We start from the raw sequence: 24,380 nt of genomic DNA, 5'->3' as shown, positions 1-24,380 counted from the left end.
GGCCACCTGGCCAGTGGGAGGTCAATGATCCATGGATCTCGAGAGATGTCCACCATCTATTTATCACCAATCGATCATCTGACCCAAGGTATTATCTCCAAAACTCAAGGATAGATCTCCTCCACATGAACGAACTACCCCGACTAGGTCGGCATTAGTGCCAAATGATCGTGACCCTTGGCTCTGATCATGGCACTCCACCATCCAGCTAGAGAAGGAACTGTGTGGCATATTTGGTAATTAGGGCATCATGACTCACCGCTAGGGACTAGATACACAACCTCCCATCACTAACCAGCTAACAGATTGCATCCCAGACCAAAAGGTGAACCCCACCTTCGCTCCAATGTGATCCCCATATGAAGTTCCTAAAAAGTTGCTCTAGCCTCATCAATGAGGTCCTTCGGAGGATAGTGTTGGACATTAGATAGACCAAGATGGTGGTAAGTATTGCTTTGTCTAGGGTAAGCCTCCCCACCATGGACAGCAATCTAGCCTGCCATCCCCCCAACCACTCTTGGATCGCCGCCTTCATCCCAAAGTACTCAGCCTTCCTGAGTCTCCACCCCATGATGGGAACCCCAGATAGCAACAAGTCCTACCCGGGTATGCAACCTCCAATCGCTCCCTGATCATCTACCACAGCTGGGCCTTGATCTTTGGGCAAAAATACACCACTGACTTGGACATATTCACCTATTGGCCTAAGGTTCCATAGTACTCCAGAATCCTCCTGAATGTGTCAACATTTTGAGTAGTCATCCAGCCCACCAGAAGGCAATCATTTGCAAAAAGAAGATGCGAGACCAATTGAGCCCAAGGGGGCCGCATATATAGATCTAAAGCATGCCACAGGGTGGCCACTTGCAAGCCTTAGATAAAGCATCAACATGAAGGGCAAGTAGACAAGGAGACAAGAGACAACCTTGGTGAAGATCAGTTGTCAACTGAAAGAAATCCATTGGAGTGCCATTGACCATGATGGCAAAGGATGTGACTAGATGTAGCCAATGATCCAATCTATCCATTATTTGTAGAACCCAATGTTGAAAATTGTGTCCCAAAGCAAATCATCAGCCTGTTGATAATTGTGCTCACCATTATAATATGTATATAAATTTTTATTAATAAAAATTATTTGACTTTTTCATCATATTTTGTCCATCTTATTTGAACTTCTATGATTGTGATGAAGTCCTTAGGACTATATTTAATCGACAAAAAAAGTTTTATCATTTAGTCCTTAAAATATATTCACGATCGAATGATATGCTGTTAATAGGATGATAGCTATATCAAGTATAGGTCATTGTATGCCATATAGGTTGGTTGTCCTCTTAACCAAGGAGTGTGAGACACTGCTATGGCATGTAGGTGGAATGTAGAAGTACATTCACATCGAACATGATCATTTGTCGAGCACTCTACTGCCAAGAGTAGCTCGTGATGGGTATGGATATAAGTGTCCCTCCGACCTAAGATCACCATGATGACTTGTAAGTAACTCACTGTACTTTGATGTAGGATCATCTGAATTTATAATTCAGTAACAGAAGATTACTGGGTGCAGTCAAGTACTTACTAAGTCGGTGCATGAGTCAAGATAGAATTGACCCCTCTGAGTTAGTAGGAGATATGCATCAGTGTATTTCAGTTTAGTAAAACTTTGGCCAAGATAATCCATGTGATAGATTTGAAAGGTTGAAATACAATGTGATCGACTATATTAGGGTTGACAGTCAAACCCTAGGTCACCTTGAGCATTTGGGTCAAAGGGATGAATTATATAGTAACCATACGCCAGTAGGTTCTAGAAAGTTGCTTTGCAATCTTTCGGCCTATCCGAACATCGGATCTCATTGCTAGATGGTTACATCGATTAGTATAAAAAATTATTTTTATACTACTGGCTTAGGTTCAAACCTATGGGGTCACATATATTAGAAGATTCGATCTGATCTGATGGTTGAAGAGTCCAATTGGATTGTGACTCTGGGGTAGAGTCCCACTAGGACTGAGACTTTGAAGGAGAGTCTCACTGGACTGAAATTCTGCTATTAATGAAGAATTAATTAGTAATTAGATTGCTAATTGACTCAATTTGATTGAGCAAAGAGCTTTGGATCAAGTTTAATTGAATTTGATTTAGTTTGACTTAGTTTGGATTTGATTTGCTCAAGCCTAATTTTAAGAAAAATTTGATAACTGATTTGATCAAGACTTAGACTCAACTAATTTCTAATTAGGTTAAGAATTTATTAAGATGACTGGGCTCCTAATTAAATTAGGTTTATTTCTATTATTGGGTTCAAACTAGATTTGATTTGGTTTAGAATTAAATCAAAAATGAAGAGTCCAAGCCAATAGGGACTTTATCTCTTATCCTTGCACTACCCTGGACCCACCTCTTATTCTCAATGCCAAAATGGTTTTGGCATGAGATTTTTGGTGTGATGAGAGAGGGCCCAGTAAGGGTGGGCAGCAAAGCATGATAAGTCATGATCTTATCTCTTACCTAATTTGAATGCAATTCGAATTAGAGATAAGGAGATAAGAAGGAAAGAAATTTTTCATGTTTGGAAAGAAAGGTGGCACCAAGATAATTTTTCCTAAATTTCTTTGAGGTATTTTTGGGTGTGAGAAACACTAGATCTCCTCCTCACACCAAACACTCAATTTTGGAAATTTTGGGATGCCAATATTGGGATTGGTGTGGAGATATTGGCACCCCTCCTCTTGACCCAAACCCTAAAGTCCAACTATATAATGGGAGGCTCCAATTGTTGATGATATATGTGATGTTCCTTTATTGATTTTATTTTTCCTCTAGAGCTCTCTCTTCTCTCCTCTTCCTCCTCTAGATCTTCGCCTCTGTTGGAGTATCCAATAGATCAAAAGAAGAAGAGACAGTTCAACCTTCGAAGATCCTTGCAAGCTAGCACTTCCAAGGAATCTTATTTGTGTCGGTCTTCGTGTGGATGTTCTGTAGAGGCCGAACATCTTTATACAACTGTGAGTAACCTAAAGGGACTCTCTCCTATGCAAGTTATTTATAGAGATCAGCAACCCACAATCTGGTAACGAGTTTTGAACTTATTAGACTAGTTTTGGTAGATCCAAGAGTTAGATCTAGACTGTAGCATCGATTAGATCGATGCAGATTTTTATTTTTGGATCTTAAGTTCATGTTAAATTATATTATAGATCTTGGCATGGTAGTCTAGATTAGATTTTATGCATATAAATTAGATTAAATTATTTAATCTAACATATCTACTGTGAAAAATTTTAAAATTGCATTATAGTACTATCCTACTTTTCCTTCAATTGGTATCAGAGCCATGTTCCTTATGATATGATTTAATATATTTTTAGATATACTTATATTTTATTAGAATTGATTATTTATTATTTAAATTAGATCTAAGTATATTTTACTTTTAGATCTGATTTTTCTATCAGTCCATACATGTTAGATTAGATGATCTGAGTGGCAAAGTACTCAGATTGATTAATCACCAGGCCATCCGATCATAGGAGCAAGTAGAGTTACATGACCTTCTCCTTTCATTCAGTGGGATACTTTTATGGCATGTAGGGGTGCCATTGTGAGGTCCCATGAAGAAGAAAGTGAAAAGAAAAATTTACTTTCTTGTAAAACCTTAGATCTTGAAACCCTAGGATTTGTTGTATGTGATATAAGTTACAAAAAAAAGTAGTTACATCTAATCTTAATAATCAAAATTATTTTGATTTAAAATCATAAAAATTTAGATATGATCTACAAAAATTTTATGATTTAATGTAAAAAGTTTACATCAAAAATAATTTTAAAACCTAAACCATGTTGATGCTAAACTTAATTAAGAATTAAGTGTTGAATCAATTAGATCTAAAATTATGATTTAAGATCTAAAGATATTGCATAAAATATGGGGTATGCGTTAGCTCAAATCAGGTCTTCTTAATTGGGTTAGACCTAAGATTAGAATCAAAGAGCTAATTGACCATGTAGAGAAATTGATTAAGTCTAACCAAATATTGAATTAGATTAAATCAAAATTTCTCTAATATAATAATTGTAGATGGTCAAGTTCATATCTTTGATTAGACCAAATGGATCTTGATTGTGGCTTAGTGGTTGAACCCAAATCATTAGGTTGGTCCAATCAAAACTAATTAACCAATTGGTGTCTAAGATAAGTTTGGTATTTCGACTAGTGATTTTTAATTGGAAGCAGCTTATCTGGCCATTTCGATGGTGTCTAAAGCAAGCTTAGCAGACCCTTCCACTGATCTCACATATCTAGCTAATTTGGTCAAGTATATTTTAATTAGATCGCTAAGTGATTCGAGTTGACCCATGCCATTAAGGTTGATCAATGTGATTGATTTAGGTACTATTTCAACCAGCATGACCTTAATCCAATTCAATGACTTGGTGAAATTAGTGGGATGATTGTGGTTTACTGGTTGATCTCTTCTTTTCTCTTCTCTTAATTCATAAATTAAATCTTCTAAATTATTAGGTCCCTTAAAATGAGATAGTTATGATGATAACTAAATTATAGCCTCCCATTAAGTTGGGTGATAATGGGTTCAATAGTACAATGATTATTGGAGATCCAAAGGCTTGGTGCTCATCTGCTATTGAAATTATCATTCGTAATATAATAACTTAGTCGAGTCTCTCTGTCAAGTGGTCAGATTAGCCGACCAAAGTCGGACCTGATCATTTGATAGTTAGATTCTTAAGTATTATCATGTTAATGGTTGGACCTAACCAGGACTTGCAGAGAAGACCAAAGTCAACTGAAAAGTTATCTGGGGCTGAATCAAATACTAAAACTTGTTTGGTGAAACAATTGGTTAATGAACCTATCTATGAATGCACATGGGTGAGCCAGCCAAAGTTGGGCTCATGTGCAGTCTGTGTAGATTCTAGTATCTGCTAAGGAATTAAAGTAATTTCTCGAGTTGGAGATAGAGATTACCAATTCGTATAAAATAGTGAGAGAACCTTTAAGCTAAGGTTCATATCTTTAGGATTAATTAATTCATATACTAATTAGGTTTGATTTTTCTTTTTGTGCAGATATGGCCTCAAACTTGTCGTTCCGATCACTATTGGACAGTGAGAAGTTGACAGGACCCAATTTTGATAACTGGTATCAAAAACTAAAAATCATCCTGGAGCATGAGCGGATCTTGTATGTCATTACAGATCCGACACCTGAGGAGTCTGCTTCCAATGCCCGTGGTGCAGTTCAAGACACTTATGTAAAGTGACTCAATGACCGCATCACGATTCGTTGTATAATGCAGGCTGTAATGAACGATGAGTTCAGCCGAAAGTTTGAAGAGGCTCAGCCAGAAGACATGCTCAAAGTATTGAGAGAATCTTTTAGTAGTCCCGACGATGTTGAGCGATACAAGACTAGTTATGCCATTTTCAATGCTCGAATGAGGGAGGAAGCATTGATCATCGATCATGTATTATACATGATCGAACAGATCGAGTGACTAAGTAAGCTCGACTTTCCCTTGCATGAACAGCTAGGGAAGGATGTGATCATGAACTCCCTCCCCAAATCCTACCTGCTGTTTCTTAGTCAGTTTTGAATGACAAAGCCTGTAGTCAACTACCACGATCTATTGGGATTGCTACAAACTTTTAAGAAGGATCACCATCTCCACAAGGAGACGGTGAATGTAGTGGGAGGATCTTCTTTGGGTGGGTGTCGTCCTTTTAAAAAAGAGCAGAAAAAAAAATAAGAAGGTGCAAAGTGCTAGGAGTCAGACCCAGAAGCTCAAGTTCAAAATTGACCAAAGTCAGACAGAGTACTTCTATTGTAAAAAGCAGGGTCACTGAAAGAGGAATTATCCTCAATACTTAGCTTTTCTTGACCCGAACAGGCCAAAGAAGAAGCAATCGATTATTGGATAAGGTAATTGTATGATAACACCTTGTAACTTCTCAATTTTTGATACAATGACCTAGGTATTGGATACTAGTAGCCCTATTAACATTTACAATTTATTGCAGGATCTTCGATTAGTAAGAGATTTGGAGATGACAAGAGATTCCTGAACATTGAAAATGGAAGATCAGTTCCAGTTCTAGCTTTAAGAATTATCAAGCTTGTATTCGATTCTCATTTTATTATTCTAAATGATTGTCATTGCTCCCCCAATTTTCTTTTAAATGTCATTTTTGTAGGCCTTTTATCCAAAACAAATCATGAAATTTCAATAAAAAAAAGCTTTTGTGATATCATTTGGAATGGTGTTACTATAATGCGTGGACAGTTGAACCATAGGATTTATATTGTATCATGGCCTAATGTAATATACACCTCTAATAAACACCCTAGAATAGTCGATGTCATGGATGCCTACCTTTGGCATTGTAGATTAGGTCATATCAACAATAATAGAATGAATAGGTTAGCTTAAGAAGGAATTTTTGATAACAACGATTATGAATCGTTGCCTACCTGTTAATTTTGCTTACTTAGAAAGATGATCAAGTTACCTTTTATTGAAAAAAGTGAATGAGCTAGTGATGTTCTGAGTCTGGTACATACTGATGTATATAGACCCATGAGCACAAGTGCCACAGGATGGTACCACTATTTCATTACGTTCACAGATGACCTATCTAGGTATGGATATATCTACTTGATGAAACACAAATCCGAATCATTTAAAATATTCAAACAATTTCGTAATGAAGTAAAAAAATAAATTGAAAAGAATATTAAAACTCTTCGATCAGATCGAGGAGGTGAATATCTTTCTGGTGAATTTCTGACATATCTTGAGGAGAATGGGATTCTCTCTCAATAGATACCTCCTGGAACACCACAACATAATGGTGTGTCAGAAAGGAGAAATCGAACCTTGTTGGATATGGTTCGATCCATGATGGGCTTTTCTAGCCTACCAATATCTTTTTGGGGATATGCACTCGAGTCGGCTTATTATGTGCTTAATAGGGTTCCTAGTAAATCTGTAAGAAAAATACCACAAGAGATATGGACGGGACATAAGCCAGGGCTCTCTCACCTTAGGGTTTGGGGATGTCTGGCTTATGTCAACTATTTAAAAATAGACAAACTTGGAGCCAAGTCTGATAAATATATTTTTATAGGGTATCCCAAAGAAACTAAGAGGTGTTATTTCTATCTTGCTGATGAATAAAAAGTGTTTGTCAGCCTTAGGATAGTCTTTTTAGAAAAAAATTTCTTGGAGAAGGGATTAATGTCTCTAAGATTGAACTTGAGGAAGTTTAATAGGTAGAACCGACACAATCTAGTGAATCCACAGAATCAAATTTGATGATGTCAAATTTGGAACCTATTGTAGAGGCACCGTTAAGAAAATTCGATAGAGTATCGCATTGATCGGACAGATACTATGTTTCTTTGTCCAGGACGGAGATCTTGTTAAGCTCGATGAGAACAATGAGGACCCAATCGCCTATATGGATGCAATGCAGAGGTCCGACTCTAATAAATGGCTTAAAGTCATAAAATTTGAAATGAAGTCCATGAAGGTAAATCATGTATGGACATTAGTTGACCCACTTGAAGGGGTTAAACCCATAGGTTGTAAGTGGATCTTCAAAAGAAAGAGGAGCGCAGATGGAAAGGTGGAGACCTATAAAGCCCATTTGGTTGCCAAAGATTATCGTCAGTGTTATGGTATTGACTATGATAAGATATTTTCTCTTATGGTAATGCTCAAATTTATTCGGATTATGCTTGCGATAGTGGCACACATGGACTATGAAATCTGACAAACAAATATGAAAATAGCTTTTCTAAATGAAGAGTTGGAAGAAGAGGTGTATATGATATAGCTTGAAGGTTTCACATCCACAGATGAGTCCAAGGTGTGCAAGCTTCAAAGATCCATCTATGGATTGAAGCAGACATTTAGGAGTTGGAACATAAATTTTGATAAGGTTATTAGAATGTATGGCTTTGTTAGAAATGGAGAAGAACCCTACATTACAAATGGATTAATGACTCTATGGTTGTATTCCTCATTCTGTATATGGATGATATTCTCTTAATCGAAAATGACATCTCTGCATTACAAGGAATAAAAGTCTGGTAATCATCTCAGTTCTCTATGAAGGACTTGGGAGAAGCATCCTATATCTTTGGGATGAAGATCTATAGAGATAGTCGAAAAGGTTGCTTGGATTGTCTCAGTCCCCATACATAGACATCATGCTGAAGTGGTTCAACATAAAGAATTTCAAGAAAGGCTATCCCCTGATAGGCCATGAATTTTCTCTCTCAAAGAGAGATTGTCCGACAACTCTTTAAGAGAGAGAGCATATGAGTAGAGTTTTATATGCTTCAACAGTGGGTTCTATAATATACGCCATGATATATACAAGATCAGACATAGCATACTCACTAGGGGTAGTGAGTAGATACTAGTCTGATCTAGGAGAGAATCACTGGAAGGTCGTAAAGACCATCTTTAAGTATTTAAGAAATACTAAGGATCAGTGGCTTATTTATGGTGAAACTGACTTGAAACTAGTGGGGTTTACCGACTCCAACTTTCAGTCAGACCATAATGATAGTAAGTGTGTGGGGTTATATTTTTATCCTGAACGGTGGAGCAATCTGCTAGAAAAGATTCAAGCAACAAATTATGGCTGACTCTATTTACGAGATGAAGTATATCGCGGCATCCGATGCTGTGAAGGAAGTTATGTGGCTGCGAAAGTTCATCGGCGAGCTCGAAGTGGCACCCTCCATCGATGGCTCTATCCTATTATACTGCGATAGCACTGAAACCATTGCTCAAGCCAAGAAGCCAAAGTCTTATTAGCACATCAAACATATTCTATGCTGCTACCACCTTATCCGAAAGATCGTGGATCGAGGTGACATCGACCTTCAGAAGATCGATGGAAAGGAGAACTTGACCAACCCATTTACTAAAGCTCACGAAACTAAGAAGTTCGATGATCATAAGTCGAAGATGGGTATACGATACTATACTAATTGACTTTAAAAAATTATTGGGAATTGTATCCCAAAGTCAATCGTTAGCCTGTTGATGATTATGCTCACTATTATAATTTATATATAAATTTTTATTAATAAAAATTATTTAATTTTTTCATCATATTTTGTCCATCTTATTTGAACTCTTGTGATTGTGATGAAGTTCTTAGGACTCGACAAAGGAGGATTTATCATTTAGTCCTTAAAATATGTTTGCGATTGAATGATATGCGGTTAATAGGATAATAGCTATATCAAATATAGATCATTGTATGCCATATAGGTTGGTTGTCCTCTTAAACAAGGAGTGTGGAGACACTGGTATGGCATATAGGTGGAATGTAGGAGTACATTCATACCGAACATGATCATTTGTCGAGCACTCTGCTGTCAAGAGTAGCTCGTGATGGGTATGGGTATAAGTGTCCCTTTGACCTGAGATCACTACGGTGACTTGTAAGCAACTCACTGTGCTTTGGTGCTGACCATCTAAATTTATAATTCAATGATAGAAGGTTACTGGATGCAGTCAAGTACTTAACAAGTCGGTGCATGAGTCAAGATGGAATTGACCCCTCTGAATTAGTAGGAGATATGCATTAGTATATTTTAAAATAGTAAAACTTTGGCCAGGATAATTCATGTGGTGGATTTAAAAGGTTGAAATACAATGTAGTCTTCTATATTAGGGTTGACAGTCAAACCCTAGGTCACTTTGAACATTTGAATCAAAGGGATGAACTATACGGTAACCATACGCCAATAAGTTCTAAAATGTTGCTTTGCAATTTTTTGGCCTATCCGAATGATGGTTACATTGATTAGTATAGGAAGTTGTTCTTATGCTATCAGCTTAGATTCGAATTTATAGGGTCACACACATTAGAAGATTCGATCTAATCTGATGGCTGAAGAGTCCAATTAGATTGTGACTCTGGTATAGAGTCCCACTGGGACTGGGACTCTGGAGGAGAGTCCCACTGGATTGGGATTTTACTATTAATAGAGAATTAATTAGTAATTAAATTGCTAATTGACTCAATTTGATTGAACAAAGAGCTTTGGATCAAGTCAAATTGAGTCAAATTGAATTGGATTCAGTTTGACTTATTTGGGTTTAATTTGATCAAGCCTAATTGCCAGAGAAATTTGATCCTGATTTGATCAGGATTTGGACTCAGCTAATTCCTAATTAGATTAAAAATTTATTAAGATGATTGGGCTCCTAATTAGATTAGGTTCATTTTTATCATTAGGTTCAAACCAGATTTGATTTAGTTTAGAATTAAATCGAAAATGAAGAGTCCAAGCCAACAGGGACTCTATCTCTTATCCTTGTGCCACCCTGGATCCACCTCTTATTCTCAATGCCAAAATAGTTTTAGCATGAGATTTTTGGCATAATAAGAGAGGGCCCAGTAAGGGTGGGTGGCAAAGCATGATGAGTCATGATCTTATCTCCTGTCTAATTTGAATGAGATCCGAATTAGAGATAAGGAGATAAGAAGGAAAGAGATTTTTCATGTTTGGAAAGAAAGATGGTGCCAAGATAATTTTTCCTAAATTTCTTTGAGGTGTTTTTGGATGTGAGAAACACCAGATCTCCTCCTCACACCAAACACTCAATTCTGGAAACTTTGGGATGCCAATATTGGGATTGGCATGGAGATATTGGCGCCCCTCCTCTTGACCCAAACCCTAAAGTCCAACTATATAAAAGGAGGCTCCAATTGTTGATGATATATGTTATGTTCCTTTGCTGATTTTATTTTTCATCCAAAGCTCTCTTTTCTCTCTTCTTCCTCCTCTAGATCTTCTTCTCCTTTGGAGCATCCACTAGATCAAAAGAAGAAGAGACAATTCAGCCTTCAAAGATCCTTGCAAGCCAGTACTTCCAAGGAGTCTGATCTGCGTCAGTCTTTGTGTGGACGTTCTGTAGAAGCTGGACATCTTCGTGCGACTGTGAGCAACCTGAAGAGACTCTCTCCTATGCGAGTTATTTGTGGAGATCAGCAATCCACAATCAGGTAACGAATTTTGAACTTGTTAGATTAGTTTTGGTAGATCTAAGAGTTAGATCTAGACTGTAGCATCGATTAGATCGATGCAAATTTTTATTTTCATATCTTAAGTTTATGTTGAATAATATTATAGATCTTGATATGGTAGTCTAAATTAGATCTTATGCATGTAAATTAGATTAAATTATTTAATTTAACAGATTCACCATGAAAATTTTAAAATTATATGCATAGTACTGTCCTACATTTCCTTCAACTAAAGCTCTATATTGTGTGCCTAAGGAACTCCCAGCTTAGTCATAATTCTTCTCCATGTCAAGCTTGATGGCCATGTGATAGCAGCGGGCCAGAGCTCTCTACAAATCATTCATAAACTTCTGAGCAATCATCACATTGTTAGAGATGTTACAACACCTAATAAAAGTTCTTTGGTATGGACTGATCAAATGAGAAAGTGTAGGGTTCAATGAGCATAGCGAAAGTATGAATTTTAAAAATTTTTTATAATAAATTTCAAACTATCAAACCCTAATCCAGGATCTTCTTGATGATTAACAATCATATACACAAACACTTATAACTTTATGGAAGGTGTAGAAGAATACCTCTATCACTAAATCCAAAATTTTGGTAGAGCTTCCACTAAGCGCCCAAGTGTTCACCCTCCAATGATGATTCATATAGAAATTAGCTCAAAGATCGCTCCTTCTAAACCCGATCGTCGTACCCAAGTTGACCTTGACTTGATCGATTTCATCGAACTGCTTCTTGAACCTGACTTGGACCACTTCTTAGCTTCTAGGCAACTTAGCTATACCTCTTAAGACCTTCTAGAGCTTTGTTCTAAATCTATTTAGGTTTAGATTAGGCTAGATAGGTTTGTCCTAAGAGAACTAAGTGTGTAAGAGAGAGGAGGAGAGGATTCTTGTCTTAACCAAGACAAAATGGGATATAGGAATTGAATGATCTCCTCTCGATGCCGGTCTCTATTTATAATTGCTGAGAGGGCATGAGGAGCATCTCTCGGTGATTTTCAACTGCCTAAAGAAAAGGCTTATCACACCAAAAGTCTTATTAGATAAGAACTCTTGGAAATAAAATATCGGTCCACTCTTTTTCTCGCACGCACGCTCACAAAAAGATGCAGAAGGCATCCCATTTTTAAATCAGATAATCTCTCATTTTACCACATGTAAAAGAAGATTTTTTAGAGTTTATCTAATACAATTGGATGCCCAAAATTTTTTTGAGATGAGCATCCTTCTGCCTTAAAGTAGAAGGACTCTTCTCACGTCCCTTCACGAGAAACAGAATTTCTGTGCACGTGCGTTGAGTTTTTCTCCTCTTCCACACCCCATTATGCCACCTCATGTACTAAAATATGCACTAGACTGATAGAGAGCTAGATAAGCTTTCACAAAAGCTAAGAACTTATTCAACATGGACCCTGTGGAATCCTCTACGCTAAGATAAGCTAATGCCTATCATATTATGCACCAAGCCTTGGATAGAGTCCAATTCCCTTTGGACTCTATCATTCCAACATTCAAAAGGGCCACATGGCACCCTCTAATGGCTGTCCATATCAAAAATTAACCCAAATTAATATCCAATTAATTTAGTTCATAAATTAAATCAGGTTCGAACTAAATTCGATCCATAAGTAGGAGCTAGGGTTAGTCACATGTGCTAGCATGCTCACCGACTAACCAATTGGATTAATTGGTCCAATCAATCTTATCAAAATACCTCTTTGACCAATCTCCTTATGTGCATGACCCATTGGGTTCTATATCTAACTAGCAGTAGGACTAGATACATGTTGACCTGATTAGATTATACTCCATCTAATCAATTTAGGTCAAACCCATGTCAACCTGAGTTGTCAAATTAGAATTCTTTCTAATTGACTCATGAATTAATCACTTTAATTCATAAAAATCTATAAGACATGATTGTTATCCAGCAACATATCATGCCTATCCAAAAGTTATGAAATTTGATAAAAATATCAAATATATCTTTCAGTGATATGTTACCATGCAATTCAGTCCTTCGATCATCCTACATCTCGAATATGTTTATAAGTATGTAATCATGTCAAACTCAATACATATTCTTATTGATTCTCTATCAATCAATGATAACTCTAATAAAGGATTAGAATCCCTATCTAATCTTCATCTACTTTGGCCAAAATCTTTCGGAGTTATCCAGAGATGAGAATACATAAGATATCATCTCCTCTTACTAGGAGTATTCGATTCCTTGTTGACCTATTTACAAACTTCATACACACTCCACCATATCCAGAACACCCTATTCATGACTTAATGCCATAGTTGAGTATGAACCAAAATATGGATTCATATGCACAACGTTCCATGATGGTCTTAGGTCTAAGGACCACTTGAATAATTTTTACTTAGAGAATCATCTTTTGACATGCATGTAAGGCTCCATAAGATATTCTCTGTTGGTTGGTCAAGTCAGTGAACTCATTACTTAATGAGCACCTACATCTTTGTATTAGTATCCCCACACAAGTGGCTTGTAAGATCAACCACCCTCTCCATTGAGCATACATAGGATGTGCCAGTCTATCTAAAATATTGATCTTCGACTTAATATTCCTGCGAAGTCAAGTACAGTCAAGTACTTATGAAGTCTGTGTGTGGATCAAGATAGGATTGACCCCTCCAGATTATTGAAGTTAATGTATCGCTATATTTCAATTTAGTAAAGCCTTGGCTAGGATAATTCATAAGATGGATTTGAAATATTGAAATACAATGTGGATGAAGCAATCTCGATGGACAGTTAACCGGAGACCATCCTAGAGCATCCAAGGTCAAAAAGATGAATTATGCGATAACCATGAATATGGATTCTGAAATATTTTTTTATGATAATTTGACCTATCTGGATGTCGAAAATCATTTCTAAATGGTATCTTGATTAATGTAGGAATTGGTTCTTGTGCTACCAGCTTAGTGTTTGAACCTATGGAGTCACGCACACAAGTCAGACAAAGTAGAAAGAAATTGACCTATGTTTATATATCCAATCTGGAAGTACTTGACTTGATTGAACATATAAGCTAACTTGATTGAGAATTGAGTTATGGGTCAAATGAGATTGAAGAGTTGAATATGTCTAACTAGCACTACACATGAGGTTCAGATTCAATTTCGAGGATGAACAATTTCTATCTATGATCCATGGAACATATGAAAGATTAGATTTAAGTACTAATTAATTTTAGATTAGATTTGAATTAATTAGACATAAATAAATCCAAAATTTAAGTTAGAATTGACACAAAAAGTCCTAAAGTATTTAGAATTGACAGCCTTTCAAAATTATTTCGAACCGGCTTCGAATCAGACTCGAATCGGACCTGTTTTGGATGAGATATGAGTATTCCTACTTGCACTGGGAATACCCACTCATGAAGCATGATCAAAAATTGATTTGATACTTATTTGAGATGTCCCAAGTGGGTGTGGGAGTGGGTTCAAAGTGGATGTCATAAGTGATGGTAATTATATCTCATGTAGGAGTCCTTCTTTCATAAGTATTGGATCAATTCAAATCAGATTTGAATAAAGAATCCTCCTCTTATTGGATCATGAGAATCATCTATAAATAGAGAGGATCTCTACCTATGGATGAGAGAAGAGAATAGAATAGCAAACAAATCAAATTGAGAGAAGATAAAAAGAGAGAGAGATAGGCGTGTGAAGAGAGAGGTCCTTTTTCTTCTACATCTCTCCCTTTGTTGCCGCCTCCTCTCATTGGGCATGGATCCTTCTTGGACATCCCACTTGCTGGTGTGAGGTGTCACACCATCACATCTCATCCCTCGATTGATTGAGTTGCAAAGCCAATTGGATTGAAGTTCATCCTACTTTCCAGCGGCGTCTGACGTGCATACGAAGCAGAGGGTCTGCATATCCAGGCCTCTGTGAAGGTTTATATCAGATAATTTAAAATTTGATATTTGGTTCCACTATAATTTAGATAAGAATTTGATCCATAAATAAGTAAAATATTAAAAAAAAAATTTAGATGCAACCTACGCATTCTGGAGGGAAACTGTTCCCTCTATTTTAACTAGTATCAGAGCAGGCCTGAAATATATACATGTAAAATAAAATTTTTTATGATTATTTATATGAGATATAATTAATATTTTTTATGTAATATTAAATTTTATTTAAATCTATTTATATAAAATTTTTGATCTGATTTTGATTGGATTAGAGGTGCCTAATCAATGGTTGATTGAGGTTGTTATAAATCTATTATAACAGAATTTTACTGTTGCTGAATTTTTGATGAAAAATAATATGAATTAAAAATTTATTTTAAATCTATTTTAATAAAATTTTAATTTTATTATTTTTTTTATGAAGTGAAGATTATTTTAGATTTAAATTAGATCCATTTTGATGGATATTTAGATCTGAATTCTATCATCATTCAGCACTGCATGAAAATAGATTTTATCAAAAATTAATTCTTTATACATTCATATTTGCATCTAATTATTTTTTTATTTAATATCAAATCTAAAATTAATATTTTATAATCAATATAAGATAAGTTTTAGATTTAATATGATATATATGATACCTCAAATCTAATTGGATTAAATGAAGAACATAATTGATGAGATCAAGGATATGTTCATGACATAAAATAGTTTTGTCAATAATTGCATGTTGATGTAATTATATATAAAATTAGATTTTAGATCTTAGTAGCCTAGTACTCGATTGATGAGATCATCAGACCATCCGATCATAACAGATTGAAGAGATTAATCTCTCTTTTGCCTATTCGATGGATTCTCTTATGACGTGTAAGGGTGTCGTTGTGATCCAGTTTCATGAAGAAGAAAAGTGAATAGACTTTTATATATTATTTTGATCATAAATATATTTAGATTAGATCTACAGTAATTTATGATTCATTATAATAGGATAAAATTTAGATATAAAATTATTTTAGATCTGAATTATATGTTACATATGATATAATTGGTATAGATCTAAAAGTTGTCATGATACATGAGATGTATGAATGAAGTTTAGATCATACCTATGTATGTTTAATTGTTAAATATATTATGAAAATTTATTTTCATACGTTAAAACATATGGTATGCTTCACTTGAAACCCTTTAGAATAGTTCTACAAACTGAAACACACATTTCACACACTTAATTTTGAATTCAGTTTGAATGATCTAGAATTGAGAATTGAAGATCATTAAGACACCACATAATATGATGAGCAAAGGGTTAGCATGAATCAGGTCCTTTTAATGGGTTAGACCTAGCGTTAGGAACACATATGGACCAAGTAGAGAAATTGATTAAGTCTAATCAAGCGTTGAATTAGATTAGGTCAGTATTTCTCTAAATCAATCTCAATAGTTAAAGTCTAATCAAGTCCATGTGTTTGACCCTAATAAATGGACCATGATCATGGCTCCGTGGTTGAGCCTAAATCTTTTGGTGTCTCAAATCGAAACTAATTAATCAGTTGGTGTCTTAGGTAAGTTTGGCAGATTCGATCAAGTGGTTTTTTATTGGGAGCTATTCACCTAGATGCGTCTACGGTGAGTTAAGGGCAGATCCCTCTCGCTGATCTCACTTACCTGGCCAACATGGTAGAATATATTTTGATTAGGTCACTAGTCGATTCGTGCAGACCCATGCCATTAAGGTGAATCAGTATGACTGATTTAGGTGTCCTTAGACCAGCTTATGTTTAATCCTTTACATGAATTGGTGAAGTTAGTGGAAGGATTTGCAGCTTGCAGATCGACTTCTTCTCTTATTCTCAGATCAATGAAATCAAATCCTCTAAATTATTAGGTCCATAAAGTGATAAAGTTATGAGATAACTTGGTCATTGCCTTCCATTAAGGTGTGTGATAATGAGTCCAATATTCTAAATAAGCATTGGAGGTGCCACACACCTGGTGTCTATTACGTATTGAAATTATCATTCTATTGGAGCACGATCCTGGCTCCTCCTACGAACCTTGGGTGCAGCGGAACCAGTAACGAATAAATCTGGAGACTTCTGGACTTGATCGAAGGCCCTTGACAAAATCAGCCTAGTTGCTGTCTTCTTCGTCAGCCTTTCGTTCCAGATGAAGAACGCCTCTAAGATCACCTCTAAAAAATTCAAGACCTGGTACCCAACTAGATCAGGCCTGGACCGAGGTCTTTCAATTCATAGATCTCAAATTGGGGTATTCTAGATAGGAAAGAAGGTAGATAGAAACAGACCTTGCAGATCTGTCCTGCTGCAGCCTTTCCTGTAGATCTGTTGATGGAGATCTCACCCGCACCTCAAACGACCTCAGATCAACTTCAGATTTGAGAGAAACTTGTACCAACCTGGTAGCAAGAGATTTCAAATTCTGAACTTGATGTTTGGGTGGCTGCAAGAGAGGGAGAGGCAATATGGTTGGCGGCACAAAGGGGGAGGGGCTCAAAACCCTAGCGCCTCCCCTGTTTTTCCTGCCTTCTATGGACCTGGCGGCAAGAAACCCTAGGGTTTCTTGCTCTTGGGGCATGGAGAATAGCTGAAGAGAGAGGGAGAAGAGAGAGAGAGACTTGGGAGAAAGGGTTTTCGTATTCCTTGACTTAATCAAACCTATACAGTACATGTATATATAAACACAGGGTCAAGTGACCCAAACCCAAAACTTCCTTGACCAACTCTATGGGAGATTAGGTTAATCCAAGCCCATGTATACCCATGACTCGACCTAATCTCATCTATCCTGGGCCCAGACCTGGCCCATAAAGAGTTGGTCCCTTGAGGCCCACATAACCTAGACCTCAAGAACCCGAAAGGCCCACAGCCTTTCAACCTAGGGCCCAACTAGCCCTAGAGCCTCCATGAAGCCCTCATGAATGATGGACCTTGGCCTTAGCTTTGATCCCCTGGACTTTGGGCACACCACCTGGATCACAACAATCTCCACCTTGGTGTCCCAAGGCCTCAACCAGCTCCACTCTGTCCATCAGCCGAATCAGCTCAACACATCTCTGAAAGCTGTCTCATGGAAGTACCTTCGTAAGTGCATCAGCTGAGTTTTCCTTGGTGTGTACCTTTACCAGCTCCACCTCGCCATCCTCCACAAGCTCCCTGATCCGATGATACCGAATATCAATGTGCTTTGTCCTTGCATGATAGACTGAGTTCTGTGCTAATAGAAGTGCACTCTGGCTATCACAGTGCACTCTAATGGCCTCCTGAGTAAGGCTCATCTCCGTCAACAAACCCTTCAGCCAAATTGCCTCCTTAGCTACTTCTGTCAGCCTGATGTATTCTGCCTCTGTAGTGGATAGGGCCGTGATAGGCTGCAAACTCAATCTTCAAGAAATAGGACCTCCATACAGGCTAAAAGATGAAACATGTCGTAGACCTTCGGGTATCCACATCTCCACCAAAGTCTGCATCTACATAACCGCCAATCAGCCCCTGAGCCTCCCTGGACATGTCAGAGTATCCCACTGCATCTCCTTGTTGTTCGTAGCAGATGCCAACTCCAACTAAACCCGCCAAGTATCTGAATATCCACTTCAGAGCTCTCTAATGCTCCCTGCCAGGCTGCGCCATGAACCTGCTAACCTGACTCACTGCATGAGAGATGTCTGGCCTACAACAGACCATCGCATACATCAAGCTCCCAACTCCTGAAGCATAAGGAACCATCTCCATCTCCTGAGCCTCCACCTCAGTCTGTGGCGCCATGGTCTTCGAGAGTCTGAAGTGACCGGCAAGTGATAGTTCCACCGACTTTGCTCCCTTCATCCCGAACCTCTCTAAGACCTTCTGTATGTAGCCCCCCTGAGATAGATGCAACACCCTCCGAGCTCGATCTCTGAAAATCTCCATGCCTAGGATCTTCCTTGCAGGGCCCAAATCCTTCATCTCAAACTCTCGAGATAAGGATGCCTTCAGATCCTACACAACCTTCCTACTCTTGCATGCTATAAGCATGTCATCTACATACAAGAGTAGGAACACCCTAGAACCATCCTCAAGAGACTGAACATAAACACAGGGATCAAACTCGCACCTGAAAAGTCCAATGCTGTGCACATAGGAGTCGAACCACTTGTACCATTGCCTCGGCGACTGCTTCAGCCCGTACAGCGACTTCTGCAACAAACAAACCTTTTCCTATGATCCTGGATCCCTGAAACCAGGTGGCTGCTCCATGTAAATCCTCTCCTCCAAATGCCCATGGAGGAATGCTGTCTTGACATCCATCTGCTCCAGCTCTAAATCCTGAGCTGCTACAATGCTCATCAATACTCTGATGGAAGTATGTCTGACGACGGGAGAGAAGACCTCGCTGAAGTCGATGCTTTCCTTCTGGGAGATCCCTTGGCCACTAACCTCGCCTTGAATCTGATACCTCCCTACTCTGAAGGCCCTTCCTTGTGACTGTAAACCCATTTGCAGCCAATGGGCCTCTTCCCCTGTGGCAACTGCACCAATCGCCACGTCTGATTCTGGTGGAGAGACTGCATCTCCTCGGACATCGCCTGGACCCACCGCTCTCTGTCTTGGCTCTCAATAGCCTCCTGATACATATATGAGTCTCCATGCGCTATCACCAGGGCATATGACAGTGTCTCCTCGAAGCCATATCGGTCCGGTTGCCTGATGGTCCTCTTGGGCTTGTGTAGGGCAACACCGATATCAGTCCTCGATCCAGCTTGCTCCTGCTGGACCTCTCCACCTCGATCATCCGTCTGAGTCCTCTCCACCTGTGGAGACACCTTAGGTAGGTTCTCCACCTAAATGTCATGTCCTCCTGTAGTACCTGCAAGAGGCAAAATCAAAGAGGTAAGCTGTCCAGCAGTGCCCTGCTGGACCTCCTCCTACTCCTGCTGCTCCTCCATGCCTGCTCGCCTCTGTAGGACTGACTTCTCATCAAAAGTCACATCCCGACTAATGATGACCTTCTTTTCCAAGGGATCCCATAGCCTGTATCCCTTAACTCCTTGCGGATAGCCTAGAAACACCATCTTGCGTGATCTGGCGTCTAGCTTGCTCCGCTCACCAGCTCCAATGTGCACATAGGCCGTGCACCCAAATACCCGTAGATAGCCTAGCCCAACTGTCCTCCCAGACCACACCTCCTCTGGAAGCCTGCCATCCAACGTGGTGTGAGGTGACCGATTGACCAAGTAACCCGCTGTGTCAACTGTGTCAACCCAGAATGCCTTTGGAAGCCCTGCCTGCAGCCTCATGCATCGTGCCTTTTCCAGAAGTGTTCTGTTCATCCTCTCGGCCACCCCATTCTACTATGGAGTCCCCTTAACTGAGAAGTGTCTCCTGATCCCACACTCCTCACAATAGTCCTGGAACTCTCTGCTGGTGTACTCCCTGTCATTGTCTGACCTCAGACACTTCACGTTCCTCCCCTGCTCCTTCTCCACCTCAGCTCTCCAGATTTTGAACTTGGTGAAGACCTCAGACTTCTCTCTCATTAAGTAAATCTAGAGTTTTCTTAAGAAATCATCAATCAGGGTCATGAAGTATCTGGCCCCATTCCTAGCTGAAACTGAGGCTGGTCCCCATACATCCGTGTGTACTAACTCCAGAGGGGCTGCACTTCAGGTTGTATTGATGTTGAACTGAACTCTCCTCTGCTTTTTCATCTGGCAAGGCTTACAGATCTCCCCTGTAGCACCATCCTCCAGATCAGAGATAAGTCCTCTCCTGCTCAACTCCCTCAGCCCCTTGTCACCCATGTGGCCTAGGCGGTAGTGCCACATCCTGTAAGGCCCCTGCTGGTCCTGTGCTGCAACTGCTGCATCAGACTCTCCGGTCACCATAGATCCTTCTATGCGATAGAGATTATTGTCCAACCTCCTGCCTCTCATCACCACCATAGCTCCATTGAAGATGTTTAATACTCCACTTTAGCCCTACTGCTGAAGCTGTATCCACTGTGCTCCAAGTAGCCTAGTGACACCAGATTCTTTTCCAGCTCCGGGATATGCTTTATATTTGTCAATATCCTCACAATCCCATCAAACATCCTTACCCTAACTGTCCCTATCCCAGCCACCTTGCAAGGATGATTGTCGCCTAGAGTCACTGATCCCTCATCTGTCTTGGTGTATGTCGCAAACCAAGACCTGTGTGGTGTGTAGTGATGTGAGCACGCAGAGTCTAATATCCACTCCTCTGTATAATGCCTGTGACCATCTGATACCACAAGTAGATCATCCTCCTCCTGCTGCCCAGCAATTGCACTCACTGATTCTGAGCCACTTCTTTCTCCCTTCTTGCTCTTCCATAGTGGACATTCTCGCTTGAAGTGTCCGAACTCGTTGCACTTGAAGTATTTCATCTCTTTCTTTCCCTTCCTGGACTTGGACCGCCCCCTGGACTTGCTTCTGCCTCTGCCTCTACCTGTCCTCTCCCCTACTGCCAAACCCTCCTAGGGAGCCCGATCTTTGGTCAACTTTTTTCTTTGCTCATTAGACCTCAGCACCGAGACCATGTCCTCATATTTCAGAGTCTCCTTGCCGTAGAGCAGTGTAGTCACCAAAGAGTCATATGATCCTGGTAGTGAACACAAAAGCAATAGGGACTTGTCCTCCTCATCCAGCTTCACCCTGATATTCATCAACTTTGTGCACAACTGGTCGAACCTCTGAATGTGGCCAATCACATCAGATCTCTCCTGCATCTGAAGACTGTACAACCTCTTCTTCAGCATTAGCTTGTTGCACATATTCTTCCCCATATACATGGTGTGCAACTTCGACTAAAGGCCCTTTGAGGTCTTTTCTTCCAGCACTGAATACAACACCGCATCTGCCAAACATCCTCTAATCACCGAGCATGCTTTCTTCTCCAACGATGCCCACTGTCTATCTGTCATTCCCTCAGGCTTCTCATCCAAAGCCTGATCCAGATCTGCTTGCACCAGAAGATCCTCCACCCGGATTTTTCATATGAAAAAATTTTCCTTGCCATCAAACTTCTTGAAATCGACCTTCATATTGCTGCCCATGATTGGATCCAAGCCAAACAAGCAATATAAAATCAAGAAGTGTAGAATATACCTTGATGGTACCTTGTTGAAAATTTTCAGCACTTGGGATCTTCAACTTCTCATGCTTTGATCCACTTCCTCACCAATGTGGCTCTAATACCAACTATTGAAGCATGATCCTGACTCCTCCCATAGACCTTGGGTGCAGCAGAACCAGCAACAAACAAATCTGGAGACTTCTGGACTCGATCGAAGGCCCTTGACGAAATCAGCCTAGTTGCTGACTTCTTCGTCAGCCTTTTGTTCCAGATGAAGAATGCCTCTAAGATCACCTCTAAAAAAGCTAAGATCTGGTACCCAACCAGACCAGTCCTGGACCGAGGTCTTTCAATTTATAGATCTTGAATCGGGATATTTTAGATAGAGAAGAAGGTAGATAGAACCAGACCTTGCAGATCTGTCCTGCTGCAGCCTTTCCGGTAGATCTGTTGATGGAGATCTCACCCGTGCCTCAAACGACCTCAGATCAACTCCAGATCTGAGAGAAACTTGTACCAACCTTGTAGCAAGAGATTTCAAGTCCTGAACCTAATGTTTGGGTGGCTACAAGAGAGGGAGAGGCAATATGGTTGGCGGCACAAAGGGGGAGGGGCTCAAAACCCTAGCGCCTCCCCTGTTTTTCCTGCCTTCTATGGATCTGGTGGCAAGAAACCCTAGGGTTTCTTGCTCCTGGGGCATGGAGAATAGCTGAAGAGAGAGGGAGAAGAGAGAGAGAGACTTGGGAGAAAGGGTTTTCGTATTCTTTGGCTTAATCAAACCTATACAGTGCATGTATATATAAACACAGGGTCAAGTGACCCAAACCCAAAACTCCCTTGACCAACTCTATGGGAGATTAGGTTAACCCAAGCCCATATACACTCATGACTTGACCTAATCTCACCTATTCTGGGCCCAGACCTGGCCCATAAAGAGTTGGTCCCTTGAGGCCCACATAACCTAGACCTCAAGAATCCGAAAGGCCCACAGCCTTTCAACCTAGGGCCCAACTAGCCCTAGAGCCTCCATGAAGCCCTCATGAATGATGGACCTTGGCCTTAACCTTGGTTTTCTGAGCCTTGGGCACACCACCTGGATCACAACACATTCATCATATAACCATCATGATGTACCTTCAGATCAATGCTCAGGTTGGTCGAGTCACACTCAAGCCTGGACATCTGTTTGTTGGATGCACTTGATGTGTCATGTTAATGGTTGGACCTAACCAAGATTTTCAGTGGAGGTGCCACATGCCTGCTGAAGTGATGTCTGGGGCAAAACCCAATGCTAGAAGTTATTTGGAGAAATAATTATTTATGAACCTATCCATGGATGCACTAAGGTTGACTGAGCCACACTTAGACCCGAATGTAGTCCATGTGGATTCTAGTACCTGCTAAAGAATTAATGTAATTCCTCGAGTTGGAGATAGAAGCTATCAATTCACAAAAAATAGTGGGAGGACCTTTAGACTAAAGTCCACATCTTCAGGATTAAAAAAATAATTCATATACTAATAGGCTAATATTTTCTCCTTTCAGTTATGGCTAACACACTATCCTTCCGTTCGCTGTTGGACAGTGATAAGCTCATCAGACCCAACTTCGATAGCTGGTATCAAAAGTTGAAGATCGTGTTAGAGCACGAGAAGATTTTGTATGTCCTTACGGATCAGACACCTGAAGAATATATAGTCAATGCTCCTCATGCTGCGAGAGATACTTATATGAAGTAGCTCATGATTGCACGACTGTGTGTTGCATGATGAGGACAGCTATGAACGATAAACTTAGTCATAAGTTTGAGGATGCGCAGCCTGAGGAGATGATTCAAATGTTGAATGAGTCCTTCGACACCTCTGAGGATGCGGAGAGACATAAAACCTCCTGCGTAGTGTTCAATGCCCATATGCGAGAGGGAGCTTCAGTCATCGATCATATATTATACATAACTAAGCAGATTGAATGTCTTAGCAAACTTAACTTTCTGTTGCATGAACAGTTAGGCAAGGATACTATCCTCAATTTGCTACCGAAATCCTACATACCCTTTTTCAGTCATTATAGAATGACGAAGCCTACAGTAAACTACCATGGTTTGCTAGAGTTACTGTAGACTTTTGAGAAGAATCACCAGCTCCAAAAGGAGCCAGTAAATTTAGTGGAAGGTTTATCTGTAGGGCATCGATCCTCTAGGAAAGGAAAGAAGAAAAAGGTGCAAAAATCT

Source organism: Elaeis guineensis, chromosome 1 (assembly GCF_000442705.2).
Source record: "Elaeis guineensis isolate ETL-2024a chromosome 1, EG11, whole genome shotgun sequence".
Lineage (NCBI taxonomy): Eukaryota > Viridiplantae > Streptophyta > Magnoliopsida > Arecales > Arecaceae > Elaeis > Elaeis guineensis.
Note: the sequence above shows the minus strand (reverse complement) of the source record.